This window comes from Pteropus alecto, unplaced genomic scaffold, assembly GCF_000325575.1.
Source record: "Pteropus alecto unplaced genomic scaffold, ASM32557v1 scaffold94, whole genome shotgun sequence".
NCBI classification, from domain to species: Eukaryota; Metazoa; Chordata; class Mammalia; order Chiroptera; family Pteropodidae; genus Pteropus; species Pteropus alecto.
In genome coordinates, this window is record NW_006437736.1 from 4,691,200 (window position 1) to 4,698,652 (window position 7,453).

A 7,453-nucleotide genomic window follows, 5' to 3' on the forward strand; every position below is an offset into this window, starting at 1 on the left:
AACCACCAATATGAGTGTATTTAGAGATGGGGCTTTGAGGCAGTAATTAAGGTTACATGAGGTCATAAGGGGAGGGCCTTGATCTGATAGGATGGTAGCCTTAAAAGATGAAGGGAGAAAGACTGCACCGAGAAAAAGCCATGTGAAGACAAATCAAGAAGGCAGCAGTCTGCAAGCCGGGAAGAGGGCTCTCCCCGGCCCCCAACCATGCTGACATGCTGCTCTCAGGCTCCATTCTCCAAAACCGTGCAAAGGGAACATTCATTGTTTAAGCTACCCAGCCTATGATATTTTGCCATGGCAGACTGAGCAGACTGGTAATACACTGGCCTTGGATAGCCACTGAGAGGTATATCCTCTCTCTATTTCTAAGCTAAATAAATAAAACGAGAGACGAGAACAGGTGACATCATCTTCTACAGCTGATTCCTTCCTATTATTGGAAGTTTGTGAGAGCCCAAGGTCACTTCTGGGGCATCAGCCATCTTTCGCTAGTGGGGGTGGGGAGAAGAAGAAGGCGGGCTGTCAGAGAGACAGGTACGACGGGCAGTGTGTGTGAAGTGCTGCCTCCGTTTCTGCGATGAACACCAGCTTTGGAGTCAGAATATCTGGTTCGAACCCAGCTCTGCCATTTACCAGCTGTTTGACTTTAGGCAACTTATTTTATCTCTTCTAGAATCTGCATTTTGTGGGTATTCAAAGGAGGACATATATATAAGCCTGGAGAATTAGTCAAGGGCCTTTTGTTTTCAAGGAACAGAAACAAAGTCAAATGAGGTTAAAGAAAAGAAGCGACCAAGTTGACGAAAACAGTCTGAGGTCCCCAAGTGCAGGCTCTCACCACCCTCTCAACTGCCCTTTCCTCTCTGTTCATTTGCCTTCAAACTTTTTACCATTTCAGTCCTCAGTTGCTGCCTTCCCAGAATTGATTCAATTTCCTTTCACCTAAGCTCTGTTTACTTTTGAAAATGCATGTTTTCTTTCCACAGCCCCCCACCCACCATGCACTTGGTTCCATGGAAAAGAAAAACCACGGAAATAAAAACCTCGCAAACCCCTTTACCAGGACTTTGTCTGACTCGCTTAGAGGTTTTGAACCCTAACCTCCAGTCATTTCCAAAGTTTATGCTTCCAGAAGGTCAAACTGTATACAATGGATGTATATTTTGAGTTCAAATTCCTGAGGGCACCAGTGACTAGCATTTAAACATCATCTTCTGGAGAAATTTCTCGAAGGAAAGTCAGATCCAGGCTAAAAGATATGACATTCCACTTCCAACCCCAGACACCATTCTAAAATCTTGACCTCAGTCTCCCTGTTCGGTTTCTTTCATTTTACTTCCTATTCCATCCCTGACTCCACCCCCAACCCAGACACGCACTCATGCCAATAAACTCTGCATTTCCAGCTACACAGAACTATTCTGGGTTCCCCAAACACACCATGCGTGCTCATCCCCATCGCCAGTGAGAACCCTTGATTCATCCTTCAAGTCTTGGCTCAAACATAGGGTATGCAGGGCATCTCCCAGGAAATCTGTTTCTTTTCTCTCTTCTCATGACATGGTGCTTTAAACAACACATCACAAATGGCCTTCTGCTTAATTGTCTGCTTTTCTTATTCTGAACCTTTCTATATCAGAAACTATCTTAGTCATTCACTACCCCTAGTACCTAATAGTATATCTAATACATAATAGGTGCCCAATGAATATGTGAAAAATGAAACAGTAGAATGTCTGATGGTTATTACATGTGAATGAACCTCGTACCTCATCTACAACCTGTTGATGATGCCATCTTTTCCTATTTATTCACTGCCGTGTAACAAAACTCCCCAGTACATACTAGCTTAAAACAATGACCATCATTGTAATACCTCTCTCAGAGTCTGTGAGTTAGGAATTCAGGAAATACTTGCCTGGGAAGCTCTGGCTCAGGGTCTCTCACTCAGCTGCAGCCTGACAGTGGTTAAGGCTGGAACAGTGTGGTGCTGGAGTAGCTGTGGGTTAAGAGACTGGAGCATGGCTGAGCATCTCTCTCCATATAGTCTCAAGGGCTCTCCACATGGTCTATCTGAGTGGGCTAGTTGAGCTTCTCCCCAGTATGGTGAGCTCAGGGCAGTCGGACTGCTGACATGAAGCCTGGAGGATTTAAGATGAATCAACACTTGTGGTCTAGCCTTGGAGGTCACATATCGTCACTTCCTCTGTATTCTATTGGCCAAAACAGTCACCAAAGGCTGACCAGTTTTAAGGCAAGGGGACACAGAGCCCACTTTCTACAGGAGGAGTATCAAAAAATTTGCAAATACATTTTAAAATCACTATAATTAAGTGCAGTGTGTATAGAAAAGGGACAGCAGTAGAAAATTGGTGGAATCGAATAAAATTCAGAGTTTAGTTAATAGCAGTGTACCAAATGCTAATTTCTTAGTTTTGACAAATGTACCATGGCAATGTAAGATATCAGGGGAAAAGCGGATGATGGGTGTATGGGAACTCTTTGATCTACTTTGCAACTTTTTTATAAACCTGAAATTATTCAAAAAGAAAAAGTCAAATTCAAAGAGAATGGTACATGCCTCCTTCTCCCCAGTTACCTGCAGTAACTGAGAACTAATTCTGGTAATCTTTTCTATTCTGGTGAAGCAGGATTTGCCATACTCTCTATGATTACACTATTCACAGTGTTCTGGAATCATTTACTTAAACACCCATTTCTCTTATTGTATGGATTCCCTGAAGGATCTTTTCTTACTTTTTTTTTTTTTTTTTTAATCCTCAGCACCCAGCACAGTATTAAAATAATGAAGTAGGTGGAGTCATATGAAAATGCCACTTTGGAGCTCAAAAACAGTTGAATAGTGGCAATTAATCTACAAACAAAATCAAATGAATGGACTTTTCTTATTCTACGCTTTTGCTCAAAGAGAGTAACAGAGTCCAACATTCCTGGGAAGAACTCTTTCAGAAAAATGAGTATTGACCCACATTTTTTACTGGGAGCTCCACAAAGGCCTTGAATTCCTTACCCACAGGCTTCTTGAGTCCTAAGTTCTTGTCTCTTGAGCCAACGCCTTTGCAGGGCTGAGAAAGTCTGCCTTGCTCTAGTAGGCCAACAGCCAGAGGCCGCGGGGCCCTCCAGATGCAGACAGGAACGTGCAGGGTGGGGTCCGCGATAGCAGAGAATCCAGGCCAAGCTGGAAGGCAGCCATGGGCGCTGCTGCAGCAGGAGGCTGCAGGAAGTGGAGGAAGGAGGAAGTTATCTTGTTGGCAAGCCCCACCCCTCTTCCATTTCCCAGGAGGTCAAGCAGATGTCATCGGATGAATTTTTCCAGACTCGAATGGATGCTCTAATAGGATTCGAATAGGAGACAACGAGGGTTCACACTTTCTTTCTGTTTTTTTCTCCTTTTACACCCACACTTAGGAACAATAGCAGCTTCCCTGCAAGGCCCTCACATAAGCAAGAAATGGTCACCAAAAGGACCAAGGCAGTTTGAGGAACAGTCTCATGCATGTTGCATGAGTTCGTCCACGATGGGATTGAGACATAGCTCCAGACACCTCTGAGGAGAGAAGGTGGGGACTGGTGCTTTGGCCAAAAGAGTTCTGCCAGCATGATGGCTTCCAGCTAGATGCTCAGGCAGATCCAAAAACTGCATTGCCTCTTTCTCTGTTTATGAATTATCCTTCCCTGAACAGAACAGCTGGGGCATTTTGTTCTCTATTCTTTGAATATGGCTGGCTTTCCAATTCCTTGTTCTCCATCATTGAACACACACAGCAATGAAACACAGAGCCATTTTCTGTCGTAGTTAATGATGCAGTATCTGGCAGCCTCTCCTCCTTCACCAAAGCTATCCTTGGGGAAAGTTCTCATTCGAACACTCCAAAAGTTGTTTTTAACCAGTGAGACCCAAGACTTAGATGGTTTTGGGCAATCTGGTTCTTATTTTAACTAAGACGAGTTTATTCTCCTCAGAACAAAAGAATGCCAACAACTCAGCGGTCCCTCACCTTGCTGCATCACCAGCCCGAGTCTTCCTGAGCTCTGAGAAACAGCACAGTATAGCTTTGGGAAATTAACAATAGAAGTCCTGATAGATGTGCAAGGCATCTGTTTTTAATTGGTCTCATTCTTTATTTCTATGGGACCGGGCAGTCAGTCAGGAGTATGCTGAGATGCAGTGTACATCACAAGTGAGAGGCTTTGGGGCTGGGCATGATCACAGAAGCGCAAGCCACATTCCAGCGAGTGCCCGGATGTGGTAGGTACAGGGCTCGAAGAAGGCTTATTCGTTAAAGACCACGAATGCAATGTGGATCGAGGGCCTAGATACAAAGTGATCGTTTTGAAAGAGCATCCCTCTGGCTTGTCCTTCTCAGGAGACTGCAGGCACCGGAAGGATTGGTTACATTATGCTCAGGGATTTTTACCTGATGACTACCTGAAAAAGAGCAGGATGTCCCAAGACTCCTGGATCCCATTGCTAATCCAAAATGCGCCTGCCCTTTATAATTGTATCTCAGTCTTTTGGAGACTTTGTAAAGTCTTTATTTTTCTAAAACAATTTTTCATCTTAGAGAAGATGACCCATTACGAGTCATTTTAGTTTAGCCTCAGCCCGACTCTCTCCAACTTTTTCCCTTCCCTCTTCTTCCCAGTCATTTTTTCTACTTTCCTTCATTCAGTCAGTCAATATATAATTATTGAGCATTGAATTATGTGCCTTGAATATCCTGGGGCATGGAGGACACAGAAATGCATCTGTCAGAATGGGCGACGTCACGTTGTTATAACACGCAATCCCAAGAATGTCATGTCTTAAATTGCAAAAGCTTATTCTCCTCATGCTCTCTGTCTATTGAGGATTGGTGGAGTGCTCTGACCACAAAGTATTTAGTCAGAAACCCAGGCTGATAGGAGCTCTGGGCTGCTATGGAGGACAGGAAGATTTCAGATGGAGGGCCGTGAGGATACAAACGGAGTAATTGGGGAGTGGTGTCTGTGACTGGGGGGTCAGGTATGCCTCTCTGAGGAGGTGACTATTGAGCTGAGATGACGTGTGAGAAGGAGTTGGCTTTGGGAAGATCTGGTGGCAGGCAGTCTAGGAAGGACCAGCAGCGTCAACGCCCTTTTATCAAGAACAGGCTCAGCATCCAAGAAACTGGAAAAACGTGGTGAGTGAGTAAGAGCATGGTGGAGAATGTGTCCTTGGAGGTGATCAGAGGCCAGACTCTACAGGGCCATATAGGCCACTGCAAAGAGTTGGAGTTGTATTCAGACTCTATTTTACTTCTAAATTTATATTAGCAAACAAAGACCACCCAAGTTTCAGAATTTGGACCTCTGCTGAGATGCCCTCCCTCACCTTTCCCAGCTCAACTCATTCAGGTGGCACCTTCTCCAGGAAACCTTCTCTAACACCCCACTCTAATACCTCCAATCACAGATACTATCAATTATGCATTTTTCTGCAGAATCCCTAGCTACTACGAATCCTTGAGGGCAGAGGTCGAATCCCTAGCACAGTGCTGGACAAAGGTAGGCCCTGAATTAATTAATTAATTAAACAACTTCAAGCACATTACTCAAGCACATTAATTAATACATTTCTCATACCTTATGACATTAGGCAGTATATGGGACAGGGCTTGGTAAGATGTCCTCATCACCCCATGTTTTCCATGTGACCTAGACAAGTGCTTACCATAGTTAAAGTGTTAAATGAAGACCTTCTAAATTGATTCAGAAGAAGCCTAGCATACTTCAAGAAGATATGCGAAAAGTAGGAAAATAAAGAGGATGTATTGATTATATCCTATATACCGGTTGATCATCCATTTCTCTGCCCACATTCTCTCCTTTTATTTTTACAACAGCCCTACAAGATGAAAAACTGGGGCTCAGAGAAAAATTAGTGACTTAAACAAGTTGAGACCTGCCACATCATAGCTACTCCATAAACATTAGCTGCTATTATTGTCGTTGTTTGTATTATTATCACTGAAAAGGAGGGTGAGGGGCTTGGGGCAGTGTATCCCACATATATTCAAAGCTGGGAGGAGAGCCCAAGTTAGGAGAGCTCCCCAAACAGAAAGGAGATCTCCTTGCACAGACTTTAACTCTTAGAAGATCTGGGGCCCCTTTGATGCTCTGATGAATATCGTGGACCCAATTCTCCAGAAATACGTGCAGCCACACAGATCTTCAGAATTATAGGCACACAAAAACCCAGTCTTAAATTGTAGAATAATAGTCTGCAGCCATGCCACCCTGAACGAGCCAGATCCCATCTGATCTCAGAAGCTAAACAGGGTTGGGCCTGGTTAGTACTTGGATGGGGGACCACTCAGGAAGACCAGGTGCTGTAGGCGTAAAAAAATAAAAAATATAAGAGAGCGTAAGCTGACAAGATTTTTGCAATCTGTGAGGTCAACCAAGAGTTGCCTCACCTAAAAAAAAAAAAAAATTAAATTGTAGAATAATAAATAATAACGGTGACCATACGATGCTAATTACATGGCAGGCCCTAGTCAAAACACTTGACACAAATTCTCATTTAATCCTAGAGCAACCGTAAGAGGTAGCTACTATTATTATTTCCTTCTTTGTAGACAAGGAAACTGAGACCAAGAAGTTAACTAACTTGCCAGAGGTCACTCTAAAGTGTGAGAGTAAATCCCATTGCTGGGATTTGAACCAAGCTGGCTCTACAAGAAGTACACCCACTCACCACACCCACTGCCTTTCAAGATCCTGCCCCCTGGTGGGTACTGGGCTCTCCTCCTGCATTTCAAGGAGAGACTTGCTCTCCTAAGAGCAGACACTTTGACCAAACAAAAGCATGGGCCACCTGTTCCTCTTACCTGGCACCGGCAGATCAAGACCCTTTCCCAGCATGACCTTGAAAGTAAAAACCACTTGATTCTATGACCATCCTGATTGAAAAATAACTGGTTCCAGGGGTATTGCTGAGAGCCATGCAAATTCTTTGAAATAATGAGCTGCCTTACCCAAGCAGAAACTCCCTCTCCGACAGTCTCCCCGTCACCTCTCCTGAGTGAGCAAAATTCCTTTCCACCTCAGAATATTAGACTGCATTGATGGCTTAAACTCACCCACACTACACCTTTAGGTATGCTACCAATCCTTCTCCATTAAGCCCATAACAGTGTAACAGAAAGGAGAGGCCAAGAACTGTGGGAAGGTCTCAACTAGCAGCGACAGGTAGCACACCCACAATTAATTATACACATTTATGCGAGGGCTGGTAAGCAAATCAATGTCATCGATGATTTATTCCCTAATTTGCTTTGAGTATGCACCTCATAAATCAATAATAGAAGACGGCATTAAAGCATTGGTGTTAACTGTCAGCAGAAGGCAGTGTACCGATTCTTTTAATTAAAAGAATGTGTGTGGTGAATATGTCCATGTGTTATAT

At 43.7% G+C, this 7,453-nt stretch overlaps 1 non-coding gene across 1 annotated transcript; it reads left to right on the top strand.

The window, feature by feature from the left end:
- The first annotated feature begins 6,264 nt into the window (after positions 1-6,264).
- LOC112481948 lies at positions 6,265-6,383 on the top strand. Its single transcript, XR_003047130.1, has one exon. It is a non-coding gene; the product is annotated as a 5S ribosomal RNA (ribosomal RNA).
- The last annotated feature ends 1,070 nt before the right edge of the window (positions 6,384-7,453 follow it).